Source organism: Octopus bimaculoides, chromosome 14, assembly GCF_046866305.1.
Source record: "Octopus bimaculoides isolate indiv1 chromosome 14, ASM4686630v1, whole genome shotgun sequence".
NCBI classification, from domain to species: Eukaryota; Metazoa; Mollusca; class Cephalopoda; order Octopoda; family Octopodidae; genus Octopus; species Octopus bimaculoides.
The window spans coordinates 15,812,789-15,820,057 of NC_142941.1; the positions used below are offsets into that span (position 1 = coordinate 15,812,789).

The window sequence follows — 7,269 nt, forward strand, 5'->3', positions numbered from 1 at the left end:
TACATAATACACACTCATGTATATGTATGTATTTTCTTCTATTCTTTAACTTGTTTCAGTCATGTGACTACGGCCATGCTGGAGCACCGCTTTAAAGGGTTTTAGTCGAAGAGATCGACCACAGGACTTATTCTTTGCGAGCCTAGTACCTATTCTATCAGTCTCTTTTGCCAAACCGATAAGTTACGGGGACATAAACACACCAGCATCGGTTGTCAAGCGATGGCGGGGGACAAACACACACACACACACACACACACACACACACATAAACAGACACGCATATATATATATACATATACGACGTATATATACATATACGACATATATGTATATACATATACATAGACGAGAGAAAGAGAAAGAAAAAGAGAGAGAGAGAGAGAAAGAGAGAAAGAGAGAAAGAAAGAGACTCATAGGGCATAGTGCCCGATTTCTGTGGCACATATATTCCCCCCACCCCGGGACGAAACCCCAGTCCATCGCAGGACTACTTATTTTTGCCAGCTGAGTGGACTGCAGCAACGTGAAGTGCAGTGTTTTACTCAAGAACACAACGCATCGCCTGGTCGAGGAATCGAAACCATAATCCAACATCCTTAACCACTAAGCCACACGCTTCCACTGACACTTGTATAGGTATGCCGAAAAATTTACTGCTTATTCAATTCATAGTGTTTGTTTTCTTTTTGTTAGAATGAACATGTGGCTGTGCAATCTACAGCAGCCAAATGTTTTGCTAAAAAAAAAAAAAAAAAACCAATTAGTCACGTAAGACGTTTGAAATTTCATCACTAGAGAATATTCTCAGTAAACATACGATAAACGAATCAGTTTTGTCATATTAAACAGCGAAATGTTTGTCGTTTAGTTTTTCACAGATTTAGTGTAAGTGTGGCAAAGAAGCATTTTTTTAATTATTGTTTTGACTAGAAACAACAAGTCAAATTACTGCTGCGTCACCAAAGGGAATTTCGTATGTATAAGGATGAAAAAAAATACAAAAGTGAGCAGCGGGAACATTTGTATATGGATATAAGTAACACAACTTGGGCTTAAGAAAGAAGTTAGTTCATGCAGTCTCTGCCTGATTTTCTGTTAGTCAGAAACGTTCGGTTTCTCTTAGTGAAGGCCTTTCAAACTGCATTCGTGTCATGTTCCCATTTGTCAGTAACATGTCCGTCACTTCTGCTTCTTGACTGCACCTGCTCGTTTCTTGATCGCAACTGGTCTTTTAGACGGGGGGAAAAACAAACAAACAAGACAAACTATTTTTATACTTGATCTTAGGCTCAATCAAACAATAAATGTTTTTGGAAGCATGTGGCTGTGCAATCTACAGCAGCCAAATGTTTTGCTAAAAAAAAAAACAAAAAAAACAATTAGTCACGTAAGACGTTTGAAATTTCATCACTAGAGAATATTCTCAGTAAACTTAATCATGTGACTGCTTTCAGCTGACATAATAAAACATTGTACGTTTGCTTATGAAGGAATCACAATGAGTTGAAGCTAATCAGGTCATGGGATTCTAAGATATGCAAACATTATATGCCAAATATAGAAGACATGAAGACAGAACCAAAACTACGTACCTTTAACTTAAACTTTGGTTTTGAAATATTCTTGCTGTCAGACTCCTTCTAAAAATGCAATAACTAACTAAAAAAAAAAAATTAAAAAAAAGAATGAAAGAAATTCATAAATTAGAGACTTCACAAAATTGTAAAAAGACGTCTAAAACACATGGGGTTTAAAGGAATCCTTGCTTTTATCAAATACCTAAAACTAATCCTACCGACCCTGTCAAATTCCTTGAAATATATTAAAATTCTTGGCCCTTGAGGTCAAGAAAGAAAGAATTATTATGTATAGATATATGTGTGTATGTATATGTATGCACACATACACACGCACGCACGCAAGTATGTACGTATGTATGTATGTATGTATGTATGTATGTATGTATGCATGTACGTATGTATGTATGCATGTATGTATGTATGTATGCATGTATGTATGTATGCAAGTTCGTCAGTGGGATTTAAATCTCATAAATCCAGAGATTGGTTCTCAGATAGATCAGCAGAAATTCATGATCTACTTTTAGAAAAACAAAACTTAGGCAATACACTGCTCTCTCAGTCATTGAATCCCAACTCAAATGAAACTTACAGAAAGCTGAAAAGGAGGGTGCAAACTGCTCTAAGGAAAATTAAACAGGAATGGTGGAATGATAGGGCAAAAGGGGCACAAGAAGCAGCTGATAGAAATGATGCCAGTTGTTTGTATTCTTATGTTAGGGAGGTATATGGTCCAAAATCTTCTTCAATAGCTCCAGCGAGAACAGAAGATGGATGTTTTCTTCTGACTGACACCGCTTCTATTCATAAGCGTTGGGTAGAACATTTCTCTGCACTTTTGAATAGACCATCATCCGTTAATATGAGGACAATAGAAAAAATTGAACAACTTCCAGTTATAGAAGAGATGGCATTTGAACCAACTCTAAATGACATTTATTTAGCTATGAATAAGCTGAATAACAACAAGTCTCCAGGATCTGATGGAATCTGTGCAGAAGTCTTGAAATATGGGGGTGACAAAATGATAGAACTCTTAAATATTTTAATTTGTCACTGTTGGAGAAGTGAGAAAGTGCCTCAAGACTGGATTGATGCCATTCTTGTCTCCTTATATAAATCGGGGCCAAAGGATCTGTGGTAATTTTCGTGGGATTTCCCTTTTGTCTGTGGTTGGAAAGGTGCTCGCCCGCATTTTGTTAGAACGTTTAAATACCTTTATAGTTCCAAGTATGGTGTCTGAGTCTCAGTGTGGTTTTCGTTCCTCCAGGGGCACAGCTGATTGTATCTTTACTGTCAGACAATTACAGGAGAAGTGCATTGAACAGAATCTTGCTCTGTACCATTGCTTTGTTGATTTGAGCAAAGCATTCGATACTGTTAATCGAAGTGCTCTGTGGCTAATTCTGGGGAAAATTGGTTGCCCAGAAAAGTTTATAAACATGGTCAAGGCTTTGCATCAGGATATGAGAGCTAGGGTTAATTTTGGTGGTAGGCTTTCTGAATCTTTTGCTGTGGAAAATGGAGTAAAGCAGGGAGACCTTGATGCACCCACCCCCTTTGCAATATACTTTGCCGTTGTGGTGTCACATTCCTTTCAAAACTCTGAGGAGGGTATCTACATAAAATATCGAACAACGGGGAATGTTTTTAATTTGACCCGACTGAAGTTTAAAACGAAGGTTTTTACTTCACTTATTAGGGAATTTTTGTATGCTGACGATTGCGATCTGGTTAGTCATTCTGAATCGGGTCTGCAATCCCTTGTATCTGCATTTGATGCAGCTTGTGATGATTTTGGCCTGACCATCAATCTGAAAAAAACAGTTGTAATGTATCAACCTGCGTATGGTGCTGTTTGTAACTCCCCTAAAATTTTTGTTAAGGGAAAGTTACTTGAGGTTGTCAATTCATTTGTCTACCTGGGAAGCTCTGTTCAAGACGATGGAAATCTTGATACGGAAATACACCTGCGAATTCAAAGGGCAGCAAAAGCATTTGGTGGCTTGGAGTCACGCGTCTGGAGCCAGCGACATATAAATAACAATACAAAGCTGGCTCTTTACAAATCATTTGTCTTAACATCCCTATTGTATTCCTGTGAAACTTGGACCTATTATGAAAGGCATTTTAAAATGTTAGAAAAATTCCACCAAAAATGCCTTCGTCATATTTTAAGAATTAAATGGAATTCTTTTACTCCAAACACAGATATCCTTGCATCTGCAGGCATCCCCTCAATTAAAGCCATGATTTTGAGCAACCAATTGAGATGGTGTGGCCATATTGTTCGAATGGCAGATGAACGCATGCCGAAACAGCTGTTTTATGGTGAGCTTGCAGAAGGGAAACGTTATCGGCATAAACCTAAAAAAAGGTTTAAGGATGGCATAAGGACTGCTATGAAGTCAATTGGAATGGCTCCAAAAGATATAGAAGTCCTCGCTTCAGATCGAGTTGGATGGCGAACAAGGGTGTGGAGTGGAGTGAAAGCATTTGAAGAGGCCAGGATGATGCAAGCAGGGCTCAAGAGACATTTAAGGAAAAATGTAAAGACTGAGAAGGTGAATGACAAGGACCTTTTTGTGTGCACAGTCTGTGACAGACCATGTCTGTCCTTGGCTGGCCTCAAATCTCACCTGCGAACCCATGGAAAACAAACCTCATCCAGCTATTCTGATTATATGTCTGTGCACACGTTTGAATGTGGTGTGTGCCAGAGGGTTTGCAAATCCAATGGGGGTCTTAAAAGACATGTTAAGATCCACAATGAGCAGAACTTACTTGCAGGTATTGGTAGTGCAAATCAGAGGTGCAATCTGTGTGGGTGTTTTTTCAAAACACTGTCTGGTTTAAAAAGCCACATCAGACGCCATGAAAGGGCTAAGGTGTAGGTGCAGGAGGTGGTCAAACTCTGTTTAAGGAGTAGACAACCACCATGTATGTATGCATGCATGTATGTATGTATGAATGTATGCATGTACGTATGTATGTATGTATGTATGCATGTATGTATGTATGCATGTATGTATGTATGTATGTATGTATGTATGCATGTATGTATGCATGTATGTATGCATGTACGTATGTATGCATGTATGTATGTATGTATGTATGCATGTATGTATGTATGCATGTATGTATGTATGTATGTATGCATGTACGTATGTATGTATGTACGTATGTATGTATGCATGTATGTATGTATGCATGTACGTATGTATGCATGTATGCATGTATGTATGTATGTATCTATGTATGCATGTATGTATGTATGTATGTATGTATGTATGTATGTACGCATGTACGTATGTATGTATGTATGTATGTATGTATGCATGTATGTATGTATGTATGTATGTATGTATGCATGTATGTATGTATGTATGTACGTATGTATGTATGTATGTATGTATGCATGTATGTATGTATGCATGTACGTATGTATGCATGTATGCATGTATGTATGTATGTATCTATGTATGCATGTACGTATGTATGTATGTATGTATGTATGTATGTATGCATGTACGTATGTATGTATGTATGTATGCATGTATGTATGTATGCATGTATGTATGTATGTATGTATGTATGCATGTACGTATGTATGTATGTACGTATGTATGTATGTATGTATGTATGCATGTATGTATGTATGCATGTACGTATGTATGCATGTATGCATGTATGTATGTATGTATCTATGTATGCATGTACGTATGTATGTATGTATGCATGTATGTATGTATGTATGCTGTATGTATGTATGTATGTATGTATGTATGTATTGCATGTATGTATGTATGTATGTATTGCATGTATGTATGTATGTATGTATGTATGTATGTATGTATTGCATGTATGTATGTATGTATGTATGTATGCATGTCATTCAGTTTTATATATTGCCAATAAAGAGCCAGTTTCTAACCTAGATCCATTGGTATTTCAACATCAACAGGGTATTTTTGTATGTATGTATGTATGTATGCATGTATGTATGTATGTATGTATGTATGTATGTATGTATGTATGTATATCTGCATGTATACATGTATGTATGCATGTATGTATGTATTCTCATGCATATAGTTGCTTATCTAGACATGCTAAAATATGTCATATATTTAAATGATAAACTTCTGGAAAGTTTTACAGATTTTTACAGTTCCAGTGATGGATTGGATCTGTATATGTATATATATATATATATATATATATAGATAGATATAGATAGATAGATAGATAGATAGATAGATAGATAGATATTGTTGAAATTTACAGAAAAACAGAAGACGAAGACAGGCTTACTAAGAATAAGTATTGGGGTCGATTTCTTCGACTAAAATCATTTAATGCGGTGCTCCAGCATGGCCGCAGTCAAATGACTGAATCAAATAAAAGAATATATATATATATATATATATATATATATATATATATATATATATATATATATATACGAGGGGGTACCCAAAAGAAACCGGAATTTTGCAATATAATGTTATTCATATAGTTTTACATGTTTACATTTTTCTCGCCTTCAAAGTATTATCCATTTGAAGCAATGCATCGGTCCAGATGCGTTTTCCACTATTCGAAGCAGTGCTGGAAACTCTTGCGAAGTGATTCCTTTTAACGCCTCCACCGTTTTTTTTTCTTCACCTCTTCTACATCTGCAAATTCCGTAGCACCAGCTTTTGTCACCAGTGATGACTTTCGAAAATAGTTCCAAATCGACTTCCAACCGTTCTTTCAGTTCACGACACGCATGCAGTCGCGACTGCTTTTGATCTTCCTTGAGCAAGCGAAGCACAGATTTTGCTGCATCTCTTTTCGTTCGCAATCCCTCGCTCAAAATTCGTTGGCAGGAGCTCCACGACACACCAGTCATATCAACAAGTCGGTCAGTTGTGCGGTGACGGTCCTCCAAGATCAGTTCATGAATTCCCATGATGTTTTCATTCATCCAGCAGGTCGACAGCCGTCTTGAACGAGTTGCTTTTCAAGTGACAAGCGACCATTCCTAAAACGTGGAAACCACTCATAAACTTGTGTTTTGCTCATGGCAGCGTTCTTGTGAGTTGTTTGAAGTATGACAACTGTTCCAGACGCCGTTTTCCCCAACAGAAAACAGAATTTCACGGAAGCACCCTGTTCCTCCGTTTCAGCTATCGCAAAAGTCGACTTTACATGACGACTTCGGTCGGCAGACTAATGCCTAAAGGTCAAGTGGCTTCTAGTGGTGTAAGCCTGAACTACAACGGATTTGTCTGTAGTCCAGGCTCTTTCTCGCTTACAGCTATTAACGAACGTCTCAGCATACTCCTTGTTCACGCTTCCTCTTGTCATTAACTTTTCCCTCTATCTCTAGCCATGCCATAGCAGCTAACATTGTCCTCCACCGCTTTACAACTATATACACATACATTAGTCATTATTTTGCCTCAGGTCACCCACGATGTCAGTCAGTGTCATTCCATTCCCGTGTCTATTGTGTCGGAGATTGCATTGTCCAACGTGTCATTCTATTTTTAAGACATTGACATTTGATTCGTGTGTGATGGGACTACCGTTTCTAGTGTGCTAGGTAAGCTCATGAAAACTCGCTCATTCGTAGCTATACATAGACGTGTGGGCATGTATGTGTGTATGCATACAGATATGCGTGTGTGCGTATGTG

The 7,269-nt window shown here is 37.6% G+C and overlaps 1 long non-coding RNA gene across 1 annotated transcript; it reads right to left on the reverse strand.

Annotated features, from left to right (window-relative positions):
* Positions 1-1,595: 1,595 nt before the first annotated feature.
* Positions 1,596-6,858, reverse strand: LOC149132632 (uncharacterized). The gene is made up of 2 exons (XR_016244231.1): positions 6,117-6,858; positions 1,596-1,662 (listed from the first exon to the last, which is right to left on the reverse strand). It is a non-coding gene; the product is annotated as an uncharacterized LOC149132632 (long non-coding RNA).
* Between the last annotated feature and the right edge of the window lie 411 nt (positions 6,859-7,269).